Consider the following 19,504-nt stretch of genomic DNA (forward strand, 5'->3'; position numbering starts at 1 on the left):
CAAGTTAGACATCCCCATTCTACTCTCATATCACTTAACTGCTCTTCCATATTTTCCACTTCCTTGTTTCTCTGGGCCACGTTCCGGGTAACTGTTTCAGATTTGTTTTCCATTTGCTGACTTCCTTTTTAACTGTGTATGTGTTTGCTGCTTACTCCATTCATTTACTTTTGTGTTTCGATGGTTAGATTATTAATTTCTAAAGGTTCGATCTGGTTCTTTTTGAAGTTGCCGGGTAATTTGTGTTAGTCTTTGTTGTTTGCTCATTTTGTGTCCTCATCTCTCATTTCTCTCAGCATTTCTTACAGTTTCTTTTTTTTTTTTTTTGAGACAGAGTTTCGCTCTTGTTACCCAGGCTGGAGTGCAATGGCATGACCTCGGCCCACTGCAACCTCCGCCTCCTGGGTTCAAGCAATTCTCCTGCCTTAGCCTCCCGAGTAGCTGGGATTATAGGCATGCGCCACCATGCCCAGCTACTTTTTGTATTTTTAGTAGAGACGGGGTTTCACCTTGTTGACCAGGATGGTCTCGATCTCTTGACCTCGTGATCCACCCACGTTGGCCTCCCAAAGTGCTGGGATTACAGGCATGAGCCACCGCATCCGGCTTTCTCACAGTTATTTTGTATTCTGTATCTGATAATTCCAAGTTCTTAAATCCTTGGGGGTCACAATCTATCTACTTTTTCTTTCTGTGCCTCTCAATCACAGTGACTTGTTTTTTCCTGTGTTTGGTAATGTATTTGATTGTGAGCTCATATTTGCTAGATTTTAATCTGGGAAATTGACAGTCCGAAAATGGGACACTTACTTTCAGAGAGGATTTCTTTTGCTTTTACATGGAGGCTGGGGGGCAGCAGATGCCAACCTGAGGTCATTTTAGCCCCCTCTCAAGGGTTCTTGGCTTCATGCAGGTAGTCTCAAGTTTAGTCTCCCCACCTTGCTGGGCCCAATGCTGATTAGCCTATAGAATGCAGTAATGTCAACAAGTGTTCATTCTAAGAGTAACTACGGCTTAAATTCTGGCTGTGCTTCACTCTAGTGCTAGTTTTTGTTTTGTTTTGCTTTGTTTCGTTTTGTTTGAGATAGAGTCTCACTGTGTCACTCAGACTGGAGTACAGTGGCAGGATCTCAGCTCATCGCAACCTCTGCCTCCTGGGTTCAAGTGATCCTACCACCTCAGCCTCCCTAGTAGCTGGGACTATAAGCATGCACCACCATGCCCGGCTAATTTTTGTATTTTCAGTAGAGACAGGGTTTCACCACGTTGGCCAGGCTGGGTCAAGTGATCCCCTTGCCTGAGTCTCCTGAGGTGTTGGGAGTACAGGCATGAGCCACCACACCTGGCCCAGTGCTAGTTTTATCTCACGGGTTTTTTGTTTTGTTTTGTCTTTTTGGTAGCATGTGGCATGGGGAGAGAATGGTGACTGATGATTGGATGATTTTCATTCCTTCTTTAAACCAAGTCATGTAAACAACAAACCTGAGATTAATTATGTTATAGTTGAAAGTCCCCTTATGATTCAGACAGTCATACGGTCCTAAATACCTTCAATCAAAGTATAAAATAAAGTAAGTTTTGAGCACCTGCTATTTGTAAAACACCTCCCTCCTTCTCTCCTTCTTTCTTTCTCCATTTTACTGCTACTTCCTAGCCCAAGCTCCATCTACAAATTACACCTGCTCCTCGCTCAGTCAGTGGGGAGACTGGACCCAAAATGTGGAAGGAAGATGAAACCACACAGTAAAGCCTTCACATCTTAGGGGCCATGGTGTGAATATCCATGTGAAGTGACAGAGGGAAGGACAAATGGACCAGGCTTCCCACAGTGGCCCCTTGACCAGCTCTAGCCGGAAGAGAATTGCAGTGCTGGCTATAGGGCTCGTCCTGCCCCTGGGAATAGGAAAAGCAAAAGCCAAGGGCTCCTGGCCACCAGACACAATGGGCAGTAGTTCAGGTCACTGCTGTGCCTTCCCTCAAATCCCAACAATCACCTCCATAGATGCTCAGGTTCAAATCCATGCCACAAGCAAAAGCCGACCTCGTAAAAAGGCCTATACTACTCCGGGTTCTGCAAAGGACAAGTAAGTGAACGAGACACAGCCTCAGCTACCAAGGAGAGGTAAGGTTTGGTGGCAAAGGGCTCTGATCCATCAGTAAATATGAAGAGAACTTTCCAAGAGGTAGAGATGCCATATACAACAATAGTCCAGAAACACAGAAAGAAGGGGAGCAGAGAGCTCACTCAACAGTGAAGCTTCCATGGAGGAGCTGACATTCCAGCTGAACCTTGAGAGCAGGGTAGGATTTCCATAGACAGGGGGAGGGAGAGAGAAGAGGAAAGGCATTCTGGCAGAGAAGACAGCATGAGCAAAAGCAGTGAGAGGGGAAACAGAAAGTAGGAACAACAAATGGGATTCAGTTCAAGTTCAAGATCAGTTCCAGTTGAGCCTTAAGGCGTTTCATTCAACAGTAGCTATCCAAAGTGGCTTTCCCAAATGAGGTCCAGCAGGAGGTGGCCTTCATCCACCAGTAATATCTCCACAGCCTAGGAGGGAGCTGTGACAGCCACCTACCAAGTATCTGCCATTTCTAGTGTAACATACCTTCCAAAACCATGAACAACCCAGTTGGAGTAAAGCATGACAGGGTGGGTGGTGAGAAGATGGTTGGAATCAGAGAAGATGGTTGGAATCAGATTGCAGAGGCTTCTGCGTGCCAAGCTAAAGAGTTAAGACCTGCCTTTGTATTCTAAAGAAAACAGTTCTGATCAAGTTACAGTGTGAAAAGAAATACTGTTCACAAATTTGAAAAGTGACCAATTCTCTACTCCTCCAAGCTGCTGTCCTAACCTGGGCCACACCAGCCACACCTCAGCATGGGCCCCCTCGGAGTGGGGGAGGCTTAAATCCATTTTTAAAAATTTCATCAGTGGTACTGTTGGCGCTGCTATGTATCGCTAAGTACATACACAGAACCTTTGAAGGGACACAGAATCCCTTTGTCTTACTGCTGCTCCCAGCTTGGCTTCCCTTCAGTCTCATGTACCACCCCTCCACACCTCCCACCCTCCCAGTGACCACACATTCCTTTCTCCCTCCTTCCAGGGAGGAAGCTGGGTTGCTGGGGGCTGACTGGGGTGGGAGGTTAAGAGGCTTGGCAGTAATAAATCTCATTTCCGGGTGAGAGAGTCTAAGGAGTAGATAGAAGAGAGGGGAGGAGTCACTGAGGGAGGGAGACGCAAGGCTGAAGTGAGTGGAGAGTGGAGAGGGCACAGGAACAGGGAGTGCACCACCACGTGTGCACTGGGCCCTGGACCTTTGCCTGGGGGCCTGAGGACCTGGTTTGCTGGCACAGGGCACCTGAGAACTCATCACTGCTGGAGTGGGGGGCTCCCTGGCTGCCTCACCCTCCTTATCCCCAACTCTTCCCCTCTAGACCGTTTGGACCACTCTCCCCATCTGGAGAATGGAACCAATCACATGTTGCTGCCTCCTCTAGAGTGTATACTGAGAACGAACTTCATTTCCGCTCACTTTTCCTCTCCTTTCCATGCCCTCGTTTATCTCCACATTGGCAAGCAGCTGAAGTTTCGGGTAGCAGCAGCACTTCCATGTTAATTTTCCTCTCTGTTCCTCCTGTTTGGCTGCTGGCTGCATGTGCAGGAGAAAGCAATCAGAAGAGTTTCTCAAGCAATTATCTTCCCATACTGAGTCACATAATTTCACTTAATTGCTGGGTAAAAACTGTTCAGAAAGAGAAGCCACTAGCTGATGATATAGCAACATGCTCTGTTATTTCTGATTCCATGCAGCAGTGAGGTAGATCAGAATACCCAGTTCCATTGTGAAAATAACTCAGAAACAACCTCCCTTGAAAATGCAGAGGCTCCAAATTACAGTGAAACTTCATTATCTCACCCTCATCCCTCCCTGCCCCTGCTCCCCAAGCTTCCCTCGCCTCCCCTGGCATCCCACCTGCTTCCCTTCCTGCAGGCTCAGCCCATGGATGACAAGCCCTGAGAGGTCACCAAGCCTGGATCTTAGCAGGATGCCCCAGAGAAAGATGAGGTCTCACTTCAGACAGGACATTTCAAAATGAGGCCTTTTAGGTGGTTGCAGAATGCCTGGGCCCCACAGTTAAGTCTAACTGGTTGCCCTAGACTATTATTATATGCCAAGGGATATGATTTAGCCTATGACGTATCTAGATCTTTGCAACCAAGAAGTCTATGAAAAAAAAAAAGATTCGACTGTGTGTATATTGAGTATATCCAAAATGTGAGGTCTACCAGATGGAGTTAGCATCACAGAATTCATTACAGTGGGTTACCATAATTGGGCTCCTGCTTTTTATTTGTGAAGATTGGGGCCCAGAGAGAGATGATGTATCTGATTCATCCAGTTATTCAGGGGCAGGGCAGGGCAGGGCTCAGAACACACGCCTCCCACTCCTGACTGCTGTTTTGATGTGCTGGGATTGGGGGGTGGACAGGACAGGTCTGGCAGAGTGGCAGCCAGGAGGAACAGAGGCAAGGAAGGCTGAGCAATGCCAAAGGGAAGTGGGACAGCCAAAGGGAAGTGGGAGCCAGGAAGAAGGTGAGGCCCTGCAGGAATGGGGTGGCCAGGGAAAGGAGAAGGCAGAAGGGAAGCCACTGACAGCCTCCTTGGATTGAAAAATGACCTTGGACTGGAGATGGGAGGGGACAGTGCTGGCTTCAGGGAAAGTGGGGCATGGAATCATGTTTAGAACGGACCTTCCGGAGGCATGGGGCCCAACTGCTCATTCTCTCACACAGCGGAGCAGACAGGTGATGAGAACAGGTCTTTGCCGTTATCCCCCAGCAATGTGTGAGTTTGGTGCAGGTGGCTATTGCTGCAGCATGGATCTGTCTTGCATAAGGTCAGGCTAAGAAGGGAAAGCAGGGAAGCCCTGGACTAAAAATTATCACAGACAAACTGGTCAGAGGTACTAGGAGAGAGGTGGAATCTTTATATTCCTAAGACCTTAACAAGTCTTACCGTCTGAGAGGAAAACAGGGGGAGAGTTTTCTGACCTATTTATGCTAAGTGAGACCTTTTGGAGACAAGGGACTGGCCCCCAAGGCTTTTTAAGGCCTCCTTAGCCCTCTGTATCCATGAAAGCGCCATGCACGTACACTATCAGCCTTACCATCAGTTCCTCTATTCTCCTTGCTCGTGAAAGGGACTTGGGGGAGTGGTCAGTACAAACCAGCAGAGAATGACCAAACCCTGGGCTGATCTTTGGAATGAGCTTTACTTTGATGGGAATTTAAGCCTCACAAGGCTTAATGAGACAAATGATGAAGACTCCCAGAGAGGCCTCAGTACGAGAGAGGCTGAAGTTCTTCTCCTTGATCTTCCTCGGCGCCTCACCCCAGCCCCACACCAGTGCCTCCCTGCTTCCCATCCATGCTGGGGCATCCGGGTGCCCTTGGCATCCAACCAAACCTCCCCACTCACACACAGCTGCGCTTTTCCTCTCCAGTCTGCCTATCCTTCTGCTTCCCGTCTCAGATGCTTTGGCTGAACTTCTCTTGCCGGATTAAAAAGAAAATGAAGGACAAAAGGATAGTCGTCATCCACTTGGGAGATATATGTATAGCAGAGCTCCAGGGGGGTTTTCCCAGAGTCCCTCCTGGCTGAGCCCGGCACCCCTCACTCCCTCTCCATATCAGTACTGCTTTTTCCCCTCACCTTGGGTCCCATGTGACCACCAGCTTGGAAACAGGGGTAAGGACCACACTCAGCCTCACACCCCCAACTTTGTGACCTAAATATTCTACTGTCAAAGCTCCCAAGCCACATGGCCCCAGTGCCATAGACCAGGTTCATCCTCTGTCTGTAAGTCTCACTCTGTTGCCAGGCTGGAGTGCAGTGGCACAGTGGCGTCATCTCAGCTCACTGCAACCTCTGCCTCCCAGGTTCAAGTGATTCTCTTGCCTCATCCTCTCAAGCAGCTGGGACTACAGGTGCGAGCCACCATGCCCAGATAATTTTTCTATTTTTAGTAGAGGCGGGGTTTCACTGTATTGGCCAGGGTGGTCTTGAACTCCTGACCTCAGGGGATCCTCCTGCCTCAGCCCCCCAAAGTGCTGGAATTACAGGCATGAGCTACCGCACCCAGCTGATTCTGCTTCATTTTCAACCCCTTCTGGGAGGCTGCTCAAAAGCCCGTTTACTCATGTAGCTATGAGATACAGCTCCCGTCTCCTAGACACTGTGTAAGACTCTTGCCCCAAGCCAGTGTGTCCCGACCCTGGGTCCAGCCACACCCAGTTTGGCAGGACACTGTGGAGCCACTGTCTGGGGGCATGAATCTCCTAGGGAGAGAGGTCTAGGGTTGGAGCTCCTTATGCCTTTACAAAGCCCACCCTGACTCACACTGCACACTTCCCAGGCAGTGGCCTTGAACCAGAAGGCTGGGCACAGAGGTCAGCCCGCATCATAGGAGCTCTTCTATGGATACCACAGAAGAAACTAAGAGGAATTAAACAATTAAACATTCTGAGATGAAGACCCACACTGAGGCCCAGTCTGGGGGCCTGTATTGGATACAAGAGGTAATAATTACAATCATGACAAACGATACAGGCCAGGCACTATTCTTAGTGTTTTAAATATTTATTCTCACTTAATCCTTAATGGTAACTCTGACAATGTGCACATATGGCCCTTTCATGAAATCCAAGACCTAAGGAGGCCTTAAAAGCCTTGGGTGCCAGTCGCTTGTCTCCAAAAGTTCTTCCTCAGCACAGACAAATCAGGCTGCCCTCCCCCTATTTTCCTCCCAAAGAGTAAGACTTGCTAAGGTCTTAGGAATGTAAAGATTCCACCTCTCTCCCAATACATCTGACCAATTTGTGATAATTTTTAGTCCGCGGTGCCCCGTTTTCCTCCTTAGTCTGGTCGTGTGCTATTCAGATCCATGCTACAGCAATAGCCACCTGCTGTACCTACTGCACCAAACTCACCCTCGCTGTGCAGCTGGGGTCATGGGAAAGGCCTGTTCTCATCACCTGTTTGCTCCCCTGTGTGAGAGAGTGAGGAGCTGAGCTTCATATCTGTGGAAGGCGTTTTGTTATCATCGAACCCATTTTACAGGGAAAGACTGAGGCAGGGAAAGAGGTCCCCTGGCCAATGAGGGCTTTAGCCCTGCTCTGTGTGCCTGGCTGTTGGTGGAGGGCGGGGTTGGCCTCCATCCCAGAGCCAGCCCCAAACTCCAGCCCTCGGGCTCCACCTCACAGGGAAGGATGACATCCACTTGGGGGCAGAGACCCATGGTGGGCCATCTGCACTGTGACTCTTTGAAGGACCCATCTTCCTTAGGTAGCTGCCACCCTGTTTTCTCATTCCCATCCCAGTCCAGCAGGCTGAGGCTGCAAGACATGGCTACCTGGGAGCGTCTCACAAGCTCTGAGCAGAGGGCCACAATCTAGGGGCTCCCGCCTCTAGATGAACATTTATCAACCAAGTTCCCAGCACCTCTGGCTTCATACATATTCACGCACAAGAGAGAGTAGAATGTACAACCTGCCAACTCACCCCTGAGAGAGAATCAATATTCCCTTGTTGGACAGAGAGCTGTTTACTTGGGTGGGGGATTTTAAAAAACAGGCTACAGAGCCCTGCCTCTGATTAGGCCAAGAGTGAGAGCAGGCAGTGCAGAATCAGTGCAGAATCAGCCAGTCCATTCCCCTGTCCACTTCCCAAGGCTATGATCAAGGTCAAGTAAGATAATACATGTGAAGGTTCTTTGTCAACTGTTAAACACCCCGATAACAATATGTAACATTCACAAGGTGCTCATGCCATGCCAAGCGCTGGTCTGAATGGTTTACGTGTTTAACTCATTCTACCCTTACAACCGTTCTCGGAAGCAGCTGTTATTGTGATCATTCCCATTACACAGATGGGCAGACTTAGGCCAGAAAGGTTAAGTAACCTGCTCCAAATCCCAGAGCTAGAAAATAACAGAGCCCAGATTCAATCCCAAGCAAACTGGCTCCCGGGTCCTTGCTCTGAGCACTCAGCTCTCCCTCCTCTCTGCCACTAGTGGCTTTGTGGCCTCAGGAACGTTACTTGGCTTCTCAGAGTCTTGGCTTCTGCAACTGCAAAATGGGAATCATAGCATGCGTCTTGGCAGCAGTGAGGGTCAGATGAGGTGGCCCCTGTGCCCACATTAGTCCCCTCTTCTGTGGGTGGCATCTCCTTTTGGAAGGTAGCCACCTCCACTCTAACCCTGCTGGTCTACGGAAGCCGGCCAATCGCAGCTCCTCCATTGTAGCTAAAAGACCTGGTAGGAAAGACCTCATCTGCCAGATGCGGGGAGGAGTCTGTCTGGGAAGAAGTCGGCCAGCAGCTGACAGGTACAGAGCTGGCAGGGCAGAGAGGCAGGGAGGAGGGGCCAGGAGAGCTTCCTAGCTATGCCTCAAGCCCCTGTGTTCCCAAACTGAGGACCCCACCCTTCCTGAGGTTGGCTCTGTGAACTGATGCCCCTGCTTCACCTAAACTAGATGGGGCTTTGTTGCTGTCATTTGCAATGAAAAGAGACAGCCTGTGTACGGAGCTGAGCACAGTGCCTGGCGAATAGTAACTGCTGGATAAGCATCACCTGTTAGTATCTCTACTATATCACTCCCCAACTCTGTCCTTGGCTTCCTACTTCATTTCTACCTTTTCCAGCAAAATGGGAAGAGAAACAGAGATGGGCTAGGGAGAGGGCCCCAGTTACCTCCTCCCTCTTCCCTTCCCTTCCTTCCTCCTAGCATTGTCCTCTAACCACTGGAAGGCTCCAGGGTCCTCGTGCAGTCACAGGGTATGGTGGGACCTCGGCCCACAGCTGACACCAGCTCCCAGCCACCGCCTTTTTCTGCCTCAAGACAAACAGCCTATGTCATCCAGAGCTGCAGATGGGTAACCCAAGGAGGGCACATCTGGCTGGGACAGCTGGAGCACTGGACACATATTCCCAGATCCAAACTGAGGGTGCCCCCACAAGAGACACAGAAGTAAGACGGACAGAGGATATGAGGCAGCAGAAGAGGAGGGAAAGCCCGGAGGAGGAGAAACTGAAAGGGGGATGCCCCAGAAGAAGTGGGAGAGGCAGGCAAAGGAGACGAAGCAAAAGGCTTCGAGATGGGAGAGGCTGGCCCAGGGGCCAAGTCCCGGCAGAAACTGAGCTGGAAAATGGGAAGGAGGGGCACAGGTGGTGAAGCCAGGAGAGGTGGAGGCTGCTGAGAGAAGAGAATTGGCTTTGGGGAAAGCATCGAGCAAGCCCTCATGTCATCCTCCTCCCTGTGAGGCCTCCAGCATACCCTGCGTGCCGTGCTCACACAGATGCACCAAAAACGGCAGGAAAATGCACCAGGGCAGGGTCTAAGAAGGAAAAGCCAACAGACAGCTGCTGTTCCTGGTAGCAGACATCTCATGCCCTTCCCTGGCTGCACGGCCACTTCCCAGAAGACACAGTGTCTCTGCTGGACAGAGGCCAGGAGCCTGCGGCTATCCCAGACTGGGGCCCAGCCCACAGGGTCCTCGGCCTCCTCCTCTGGTCACCATGCCCAATCTTCTTCCTTCACCAAAGTCATTCAAGGAGAATCCACTGCCTCCCACAAAGGGCCCCTTCAGGGTATCTCTCTAGAAGGGCTGGGCCCTGAGGAACACAGGCAGGGCCAAATGAATGTCTGTGAAACCAAAGTGCTGTTCCTAAGCTGACCCTATTCCTCCTGCCTCCCTGGGTTAAGGAGGTCAGGGCAAGATGTATCGAGACAGGGACTCCTGTCCCTCAGCCCTGGGCCCTTCAGTGTATCTGTGACAGTAAAGAGAGAAAGAGGAGCTGCTGCGTCTTACATGTCACATATTCCTGTTCTCTGCCCACGTTAGCCAAAGGGGTGAGGATGATGTGATGGTGTTAGTAACACCAAACACTTTAAGACACCGTATTCACCAGACAACATTACAAGCATTAGCTCAAAGAAACATCACAACTCCATGAGATGTTGGTTATCACTGTCATTTTACAGATCAGAAAAGAAGAGGTTCAGGCTTATGCTATTGCCCAAGACCCAACAGCTAACAAAAGCATACCTGGAACTATCACTAATTCTGCTGATTCTATGCTCCTTCCACTCTTTCTTGCTGCCTCCCTGGCACGTGTGGAAATGGACAGGGACTAAGGGAAATACAATTGGAGGCCCCAGTTTATTCCTAAAATGCAGAGATGGTTCAACATATGAAAATCCATCAATATAATATACCACATTAACAAAACAGAGGAAAAAACCACATGATCATCTCAACTGATGCATAAAAGGCATCTGACAGCAACATCCTCCCGTGAGGAAAACATTCAACAAGTTCGGAACAGAAGGAAACTACTCCAATATCACACAAAAAACAAACAAACCCACAGCAAACATCATACTCAATGGTGAAAGACTTAAAGCTTTTCCTCTAACACCATGAACAAGGCAAGGATATCCACTTTCACCATTCCTATTAACATAGTACCGGAAGTCCTAGCCAGAGCAATTATGCAAAATAAACAAATCAGTAAAAGGCATCCAAATTGGAAAGGAAGAGGTAAAATGATCTCTGTTCACAGATGGTGTCATCTTATACACAGAAAACCCTAAAGATTACACATAAAAACTGTAAGAACTAGTAGATTCTGCAATGTAGCAGGACACAAGGTTGACACACAAAATACAATTGCATTTCTACACGTTAGCAATAAAAAATCTGAAGAGGAAACTAAAAAACAACTCCATATCATAATATCAAAAGGAATAAAATATTTAGAAATTAACCAAGAAAGAAAGAAACTCATACAATAGAAACATTTCTCAAAGAAATTAAAGAAGATATAAACATGGAAAAAATAGTCCATGTTTGTAGATTGAAAGACCAAATTTTTAAAGAAATTAATGCTACCCAAAATTATCTACAGATTTAATGCAATCCCTATCAAAATCTCAATGACATTTTTTTGTAGAAATAGAAAAATCTACGCTAAAATTCATATGGAATCTCAAGGGACCTTGGATAGCCAAAAACATCCTGAAAAAGAACAACAAAGTGAAAGGACTCAGCTTCCTGACTTCAAATTTTACTACAAGGCTGAAGTACCAAAACAGTGTGTGATATAAGAACAGAGATATATTCACCAATAGAGTAGGGTCAAGTCCAGCAATGACCCTCACATACATGGTCAAAAGGTTTCTGACTTGGGTGCCAAGACCATTCAATGGGGGAAAGACAGTCTTTTCAACAAATAGTGCCAGGAAAACCAGACGTATGCATGCCGAAGAATAAAGGTAGACCCTTACTTAACGCCATGCACAAAATTTAACCAAACTGGATCCATGACCTACACGTAAGACCTAAAACTTCAAACTCTTAGAAGAAAACAAAACAAAAGCTTGATGACATTGGATCTGGCCATGGTTTCTTAAATCAAGGCACAAGCAACAAAAGAAAAAAAAATAGACAAACTGGACTTGACAAAAATTTACAACTTTTGTGCATCAAAAGGCACTATCAACAGAGTCAAAATTCCACAGAATGGGAGCAAATATTTTCAAATCATATATCTGATAAGGAATTAATAGAGACGTCCTAAAACTCAACAACAACAAAAAAGCGAACAATCCAATTCAAAAATGGGCAAATAGCTTGAACTAACATTTCTCCAAAGAAGATACACAAATGGCCAGTAAGTACATGAAAAGACACGCAACCTCACTAATAATTAGGAAAATGCAAATCAAAACTACCGTGAGATGCCACCTCACATCCATTAGGATGGCTACCATTTAAAAAAAAGAAAGAAAATACAAGTGCTGGTGAGGATGTGGAGAAAGTGGAACCACTGTGCGCAGTTAACAGGAATAAAAATGGCACAGCTGCTGTGGAAAACAGTCGAGTGGGTCCTTAAAAGAGTAAAAATAGAATTCCCATATGACCCAGCAATTCCATCTCTGGATACACACCCAAAAGGATTGGAACTAGAACCTTGAAGAGTTATTTGTGAACCCATATCCATAGCAGCATTATTCACAATAGCTAAAATACAGAAGGAACCCAGGTGTTCATCAGTGGATTAATAGATGAGCAAACTGTGGTATATACACATAATGGAATATTACTCAACCTTAAAAAGGAAGGAAATTCCGTCACGTGGATGAACCTTGTGCCCAGCAGCTGGGAGATGGATAAAGGCTGAGGAGGAACACAAGAGTGCCTCTGGTGAGGTGCAGCATCCTGGCCGGGAGCTGTGGGTCATGCCTGTAATCCCAACACTTTGGGAAGCTGAGGCAGGTGGATCACCTGAGGTCAGGAGTTTGAGACCAGCCTGGACAATATGGTGAAACCCTGTCTCTGTTAAAATACAAAAATTCAGCTGGGTGTGGTGATGCGTGCCTATAGTCCCAGCTACCCGGGAGGCTGAGGCAGGAGAATTGCTTGAATCCAGGAGGTGGAGGTTGCAGTGAGCCGAGATCATGCCATTGCACTCCAGCCTGGACAACAAGCAAGACTCCATCTCAGATAAAAAAAGAGTGCCTGTGGTGAGGCTGAGCATGTTTCCATGTCCTTATTTGTTCCAGCTGCAACATGGATGAACCTTAAGGACATGATGCTAAGTGAAATAAGCCAGTCGGAAAAGGACAAATACCATATGATTCCACTTATATGAGGCACAGAGAGCCGTCAAAATCAGAGACAAAAAGGAGAATGGTGGTTGCCAGGGGCTCCGGGAAGGGGCAAATGGGGAGTGAGTGTTTAATGATGGTGATCATGACACAACAATATGGATATACTCGCCTTGCCACTGAAATGTCCACTTAAAAATGATGCTAAATTTTGTTATGTGTCTTTTAACACACTAAAAATATTGGGGAGGAAATGGGTTTAAGTGACTGGAAAAAAATGTTGGCCCTAACTCCTGACCAAGCTGGGCTTACCTGATGAAGGTGCTCCTACCCAGACCAGAGGAGAAGAGCCCAGAATACAGCTTTTAACACTTGGGCATGCATTATTCCCTTTTCCCCCCTCATATTTTCTTGCCCAACTCTGTTCTGCTGACTAGGAGTGACATTGGGTAAGGCTGGGACCCTGGGCCTGTTAGGAGCAGGGGTCCTGGCATGTCTGTTAACCACTGTCAGATCCCAGCTGTTCCCAGCGATGCCCCATCACTCCCAGCTGAGCTCTGGCATCAGCACAGGCACACTCCCTCCTGAGCCTCTGTTCATCTCACAGCTGCTGGGCGCCCTGCTGCCCTTTGCCCAGCATAATACCAGTGCATTTGTGTTGAGCACTGGATGGAGTCCCAGACCAGCTGTAGGTTATCCTGCCCACTGGAGCTCAGCTCACGGGGGATGCCAACAGAACTACTAGCCGGCAGCCTTTCACCATTGGGCTGCAAAGCTGCAGATCATCTTTTTTTTCCCATATGGCTCAGAATCAGATGAGCGTGCAGAATCAAAATAAAGACCACCCCTACTCAAAAATGTATCTGCCTCCACAATCTTTCCCAAGGAGAGACGTTTAAATGTCACGACATCACTACAAGAGAAACACTCCCAATCATAGCAGTCATTTATATCTTGGCCTGAGTTATTTAATCAGATTGTTTTCCACGGCAGAGAAATCTGCCTGCATTTTGGTGGAGAAATTGGTGGAGAAAGAGAGTAATTTTGGAACAAGGTGTAATTTTAGAAACAACGGCACCCTTACCCTTCCAGTAACCAAATTCACAAATATTTACTGATGGCCTCTTGTTTTTCAGGCACTTCACTCATCACTGAGGGCACTGCAGTGGGCAAGACAGACACAGCCGCGGCCTCCCTGCCTGACGGTGCTTACAGCCCCACCAAGTTTCCAGGGTTCCTCTCTCCTTCCCCATCTCCACACTGCATCTGTGGCAACGTCCTAGCCATGCCTGCACCTGCAGTATCTCTCTAACCGGAACTTCCTTTCCATCGCTCCTCTGGGTAACTTACCTCACAGTGCAGTAGTTGGACCCGTCTTTACCCGTCTCTTCCTTCTCCTCTGTCCTGGACAATTATGGCTGCATGACTAACCTTTCTAAAGTGTATTCTGAATACCTCCCTCCCAAACTCAAAGGCATTCAGTGGTGCCTCTATATCCTATTTCTTTTTTTAAAATCCAAACTTTTTGTGGCATATGAAAACTCTAAGTGTACCCCTTGTCTACCCCTCCAGTTTCTTCTCATTCTTTTCAGCTAAGATGGTCTACTTTCTGTCTTCTGCCACGTGTGTATCTATCTGCGTGCCTTAGATTCTGTTCCTTCTACTTACAATGTCCTTCCCCGCTTCCTTGTTTATTCCAGTTCTCAACCCTGGTTGTACCTTAGGATCACACGGAGAACTTCTGAAAAAAAAGAAAAGAAAAAAGATGCCTAGAAATCAACTAAGTCACATTCAGTTCTAAACTCAGAGGGTGTAGCCAAGGCATCGGTAATTCTGAGAACCTCCCCCACTAATTCCGATGTGCAGCCAAGGTTAAGAAATGCTATCTTGGTCCAGCTACCACTCTGTGTAGACCCCTTTCTCCAGACTCCAAAGGCGCCTGTTACCTGTCGCTGGCACTGATGTGGACACAGCACATTCTGTTTCATGTTCACTTCATTAAGATTCTCCTATTGGAAAAGTCTCTGTGCTACCCCATGACCTGTCCTCACCTGAAAGTCCTGGCGGATGGATTTATATGCTTGTCTTGAGGAGCAGGGAGAACATAGCTCCAATCTCCAGGCCTTGACACTGTGCTGCATGGGGGGCATCAAAGGGATGGAAAACTCAGTCCCGTCAACGTCAACAGCAATGAATCATGATGATTGCATCCTCTGGATGTGATGGGATGAAATAGGCACTTGCCTCTGTGATCTGCCTCCCTAAAACCCATCACTCCAGCCTAATCATGAGGAGAACGTCAGACAAATCCCAACAGAGCCACGTCCTACAATGCACTTGACCAGAGACCCTCAGAACTGTCAAAGTCATCAAAAGCAAGGGAAGCCTGAGAAACAGTCACAGCCCAGAGGAAACTAAAGAGAAATGACTCAACGTAGTGTGGCATCCTGGATGGGATCCTAGAAGAGCAGAAGGACATAAGGTACCAGTGAAGGACATTTTAATAAAGTGTCAGTGTTAGTCAGTACTGTTGTACCAATACTGGTTCATTAATTGTAACAACTGTACACCCTAATGCAAGAACTTAGTAATAGCAGAAACTGCATGCCAGGGGAGAAAATTGGAACTCAGACGATCTGACCAAGTTTTCTGTAAATCTAACTGTTCCAAAAAGATAGTCTAAGGCCAGGTGAAGTGGCTCACGTCTGTAATCCCAGCACTTTGGGAGGCTGAGGTGGGCAGATCACCTGAGGTCAGGAGTTCAAGACCAGCCTGACCAACATAGAGAAACCCCATCTCTACCAAAAATACAAAATTAGCTGGGCATGGTGGTGCATGCCTGTAATCCCAGCTACTCCGGAGGCTGAGGCAGGAGAATTGCTTGAACTGGGGAGGTGGAGGTTGCAGTGAGCCGAGATTGTACCATTGCACTCCAGCCTAGGCAGCAAGAGCTCGGTCTCAATAAAAAAAAAAAAGATAGTCTATTAGTAGAAAAATGATAAAAATTCAAAAACTCAGTGAAAAACAAAAGCAATCCTCAGCTCCGTCCCAACACTCTGCTCACCTCCCTTGCATTTGATGAATCCGTAACAGGAGTTGAGCTTCTCTAGTTCAGAGCCACAGAGCAAACAGCCATCAAGGGCTTTTAAAGCTGCCATTTAAAACAAGTTCTTTGGGTTGACCAGAGGCCACATATCCATCAGTGGAAAATGCATCCTGTTCCCTCAATTTGCCTTTTATATGCCCATCAAATAAACAAGCATCAATTATTGTTAAATTGCCTAACTTGACATGATTGCCCCTCCCCCCACAACAATATTCCAGAGAGGAGCCGGTGAGAATACTGGACTCAGGCCCTGGCAGAAGAAAGGAGAGAGCAGAGGGTGGTGAAATTCCAGCAGTCCAGGGCTCAAGGCACCTGCAGACACTGCTGAATTCCCCAAGCTGCCAGGAAGGCAGCCGGACAGCCTCGGAGCAGGACAGGGCACCTCTGCCCAGTATATCACTGCTGCCCATGCCTCCTACGGTGGCTTTTCCCACTCCTGTCAGGTGCCTTCAGTAGCCCAATGGCTGGAATGCTGCCCCTTCATCCCTCATTCATGGAAGAAGGGCACTCCCCAGAGGCTGAGCCGTCAGGTCCCCTGGACTCAACCAGCTAAGAACCAACCCAGCCTGGCTATACAGGGTGTGAGGGGAGAGGCAAAAGTCTCTTGTCACATAGCAGAGGACTTGTTTTAACCTGCAGGCATATCTATCTTTAGCATGAAGTTCCTTCCAGGGAAGAGAAACTTGGACAGAGGCAGAAAAAAGAGAGAGAGAGAGAGAAAATAAATGACTTGAAAAGAAGTAAGGCCTCTTCCTTAGAACCAGAAACAGCATTCACAAATCACAAACCCAGGCCTGATTTCTGGAAGTCTCCCTGGAAAGACCCCAAACTGGACCACAGGCGGAGGCATGGTGGAGAGACCTTAGCCTCTGGTCTCTCAGTGTGGGCCTGGCTTTGTCCTCCAGCTGCATGGGGGTCACTGTTGTGCCAACAACATCCCCTCCTCCTTGGTCCTCTCTGCCCACATCAGATGTTCCGAGCTGCGGCAGCCCAACTCCCATGGTCCTACCCGCCTTCCCGGGACTTGCTCTCACCTCGCTGTCACTGACAACCGTGACACTGGGGCATTCCAGCCACCACCCATGGACTTCTCACAACAGCCCTCAGAAGTAGGCACACAGAACAGCACTGCGAGGCCAGCTCAGGCACAGGCCAATGCTGAGTCTGCCCAGAGTGAGTCAGAGAGTGGGATTCAGGCCTTCTGCCAGCCAGCACAGGGGCTGCAGCCCCTCCTCCCCGCCAGGACATCTCAGTCTGGCTCCAGAGAGTCTGAATAGTGAGTGGCATTGCACAGAAGTCACAGGCTAGGGCCCCAGCAGGCTGCACAGGCGTGATTGAGTCAGGCCAGGATGGGATCACCTCCCCCACACACCTGCTGACAAAGGCGCATTCAAGACAGGACAGACAGCAGTTCCAGCAGCAGAGACAGAAACCCAGAGCAGCTACCAGAATCCAGGCCCACGCCACCCTGCCCACAGCCAAGCCACAGAACCAGGAAGCCCCCCTTGCTCTCTCCGCCTACCTGTTTAGAAGGACAGTTCAGCCTGCATGTTTCAACCTACAGGGAACTTTGCACAATTTCATATTGTCTCCCTTAGGGGTGGAAGTGGTGTGAGGATGAACCCTGACCCACGGGCCTGGATACCCAGAAACGTGCCCTACCTTTGGAAGAGGGGGCTGCTGACCCGACTCCATCTCTGTTTCAGGAAACATGTTGTCCCCTCCCTTCCCCCAGTGCATCCTCATCCTCACAGAGCCAAGGCCCACACCCCTTCCCACATAGGGCTGTCACCAATGTGTGTCCCCATGACACTATAGCTCCCTGGGAGCACAGGCACACCCTGGCCATCTCTGGATCCCCAGCACTGAGCACAGCAGAAGCTCAATAAATGTTGATGTGTGAATGAAAGGACACTTCAGCATCATTACCCCAGATGGTTAAAATGGAGTGGGCTGAGAGGCTGGAGGCTCAGAGGCCACCGCCATGGTCTGAGACACTGCAGCCCTTCAGGCGTGGGAAAGTGTGAGCCCCAGCCTCCCTGACTGGATTACATCAAATCCATTCTAAGCTCAGAACAACCTAAGGATCTGTAGGGAATTTTTCGGCATTTAAAACTTTCTAGGTATCCTCCATCCTCCAATGCCCCCTTTCTGCTCTCTGGGTTTCTCTCAAACCCCAACAACCAAAATGCTGAGAGGAATCAGCCTCTCTCCACTTCAGCTTTTAAGTGTCTCTCAGTCAGACCTCAGATGGGGTCAAATTCCTAGTTTCTAGACTCAACCAAAGCAACTGGGCAGACCAAGATGACGCGTGGTAATGAAGGGATGTGCAACTTGAAAGTGTGGGGTGCGCACTGGCATATGGGAGACAGGCGGGAAGGGCAACTGGGTGGCCACGCCTCCTGGCGGTGAGGACTCTTCCCCAGGCGTGTCACAGCACACGTGGTGCTCACTGGGCTTTCTCCACGAATCTGACACCGTGCCAGGCACCATGGGGAGAACAGACCTGTCATTGGGAGGGGAGGGTACAGTGGAGGGGAGGTGTGTCCATCCACAGCTAAAATGCAGGTGTGTGCTCTCAAGGAACAGCGCACAGGACATTCATGGTACAGGAGAATTATGTTTATTGGGGATTTTAATGCCTGTTTATTGGGAATATGGAAGAATTACTTGAAAGAATGAACACTTGGGAGGAGACTTGAAGGATGACGTAACAATAATAATGCCATTCTAATCATCATAATATGTCATTACTATCATTATTACGGCTGCCGATATCTACTGAGTGTTGACTCCATGCTGAGCCCTTTACACAGCTCAACTTGTACAGTCCCCACACTCATTTGACAGGTAAGGAAAATGAGGCTTAGGAAAGTGCAGAAATCTAGGAAGCATCAGAATCCAGGTTAGAATCCAAGTTTGTGTGCCTACAAAGACTGCCACCATCTATGTGGCACATTCCAGCAGTGCCTGAGCTCAGGCAGAGGGTGGGGCAGTACCAGGCTTTGGATGACCATCTGGAGAAGGTGCCTGCAGAGGTCGCTGCAGGCAGGTCACATTGAGCCTGGAGTGCCCGCACCAGGTGCCTGTGCTTATGAATAGGCACTGTTGGCTGGTGACTCATGCCTGTAATCCCAGCACTTTGGGAGGCTGAGACGGGTGGATGATCTGAGGTCAGGAGTTCAAGACCAGCCTCACCAACATGGAGAAACCCTGTCTCTACTAAAAATATAAAATAAGCTGGGAGTGGTGGTGCACACCTGTAATCCCAGCTACTCGGAGGGCTGAGGCAGGAGAATTGCTTGAACCTGGGAGGCAGAGGTGGCAGTGAGCCAAGATGGGGCCATTGCACTGTAGCCTGGGTAACAAGAGCAAAACTCCATTTCAAAAAAAAAAAAAAAAAATAGTCACTGTCAAGCCTGGAGAGGTATTTGAACAGAGGAGACAAAACTGAGCCTAAGCTATAGCACCAGTGGGTAAAATGCAGTGGGCTGAGAGGGTGGACTCAGAGGTCTTCACCATGGTCTGAAAGACTGCAGCTCTTTGGGCAAGGTGAGAGGGCACGTGGGAATGTGTGAGCCCCAGCCTCCCTGTCGGGTGTGGAAGATTAGGTGTGCGGAAGGGAAGGTGTGTGTGTGTGAGTGCATACGTGATTGCATGGAGAGGCTCTTCCTATGGAGGACGAAGGTCGCAGAGCCTCCTAGTAGGAGGTGGACGTGAGGAGG

The 19,504-nt window shown here is 48.6% G+C and overlaps 1 protein-coding gene across 16 annotated transcripts in view; it reads right to left on the reverse strand.

Annotated features, from left to right (window-relative positions):
* The window catches only part of FXYD6 (FXYD domain containing ion transport regulator 6), a 40,276-nt gene that overhangs the window by 15,822 nt on the left and 4,950 nt on the right, over positions 1-19,504 (reverse strand). For 3 of the 16 annotated variants that reach the window (XM_078339592.1, XM_009006901.4, XM_009006895.4), the window contains exon 2: positions 14,393-14,414. The exons of 5 other annotated variants lie outside the window; for them this stretch is intronic. The gene's annotated coding sequence lies outside the window, so the exon portion shown is untranslated. Of the gene's footprint in view, positions 1-14,341; positions 14,415-14,724; positions 14,809-16,813; positions 16,946-19,504 lie in introns of those variants that run through there. 8 more of the 16 variants (XM_078339587.1, XM_017977566.4, XM_009006893.4 and 5 more) reach the window with 5 other exon arrangements.

This window comes from Callithrix jacchus, chromosome 10, assembly GCF_049354715.1.
Source record: "Callithrix jacchus isolate 240 chromosome 10, calJac240_pri, whole genome shotgun sequence".
In the NCBI taxonomy this organism is placed as follows: Eukaryota; Metazoa; Chordata; class Mammalia; order Primates; family Cebidae; genus Callithrix; species Callithrix jacchus.